Source organism: Plasmopara halstedii (genome assembly GCF_900000015.1).
Source record: "Plasmopara halstedii genome assembly, contig: Scaffold_2592, whole genome shotgun sequence".
Lineage (NCBI taxonomy): Eukaryota > Oomycota > Peronosporomycetes > Peronosporales > Peronosporaceae > Plasmopara > Plasmopara halstedii.
The window spans coordinates 68,941-70,245 of NW_020189499.1; positions in this window are offsets into that span (position 1 = coordinate 68,941).

Below are 1,305 nucleotides of genomic sequence, written 5' to 3' on the forward strand. Positions count from 1 at the left end.
CTAATTTGGTGCAGTCACACCATGTACATCTCATGTGACACAATCCCTGTTACCAGGGTACGTGTACCCCGTTACACTCTTCCCCATTAAGATTGAAAACATTTACAGTTCCAATAGATTATTGCCTGAACGAGGCTTGCGTGTCCGCTAGACACTGCAACTTGGTTTGTTGGAATAAAAACGACTTCCGTGCTTAATGAGCCCGTGTCAACGACACTGAAGTCACCCAGTCTCGCTGGTTCTGACAGCGCACACAGGCAGAGCCCAACTTCGTCTCCCGCACGCGGAGCAATGTCGGACAGTGCGTCCGCGGCGTTAAGGGGTTACATCCTAGGCTCAATGAGCACGAGCGTCGCGCTCCGCGCACGCTATCAGTGACGAGTGACCTCGTTGAGGATGTGAAGGTGGGCGGTTACGAGTCTGACACTCCTTTTTCGGCGTGGAATGACGAAAAAGGCGAGCCGCACCAGCGGTGTGAGACGAGCCATGCTCGCGCCTTGCGGACCCCATGTCCGTTTCCTGACTTCTCGTCACCTGAGAGACGTGATGTCATCACCAATGACCTCGACGGGGCACAGAGGTAACAGCTGGAAGCTGCTCGTATGGCGGCTCCAAAGTGCGCCCATCCACGGCCGGTCATTGACCCTCGTGTAGAATATGGCTTCCGCCCGGTGGATTCCGCTTTGGAAGCTAAGAAGCTGTATCTCGACCGTTCCGTCTCCACATCCTTGGGCCCCCGGCCAATTCGAAAGATGAGCTTGCCGAACGGAAAGCTCTTCAAGCTCGATTCTTGGTGAATTTCCGTTGGAAGCTTATGACACTCGTCTGAGTTCTCAACGATGTGGCTCTCGTGTACCCGCAACGCGGACAATACTTGTAGTGCTCACCCCTGGCGAAAGCGCTACAGATGACGAAGCGCTCTTTGAGCGATGGGTACAACGGCACCGGATATTTTCCTCACTGTACAGCCTACAATTGAGCCACAAGAAAGTGGACCTGCGTGTGGAGCAACACCTCCGATTTAAGCTTTCCAAACTTAAGGCATGCCGTCGACTTCCTTCGGGTTGTCGCCCAGCGACGTATGGATCAAACCCTAACGCTCCCGCGAGCTCTGTGTCTGTGACTGCAAGAGCTCATGGCCACTGCTTGAGCTCAGCTCATGGCCCTTCTACTTCCCTGGCTATTACCGGGAAGCGCGAGGCGTCCTGATCTTTCTGATCAAAGCGTCCACGCTGTCTGAGCAATCTTGCCGAAGTGGTGTCTCAAACTCCCACGAGTTTTCGGAGTCGGGATATCCCCGCCACT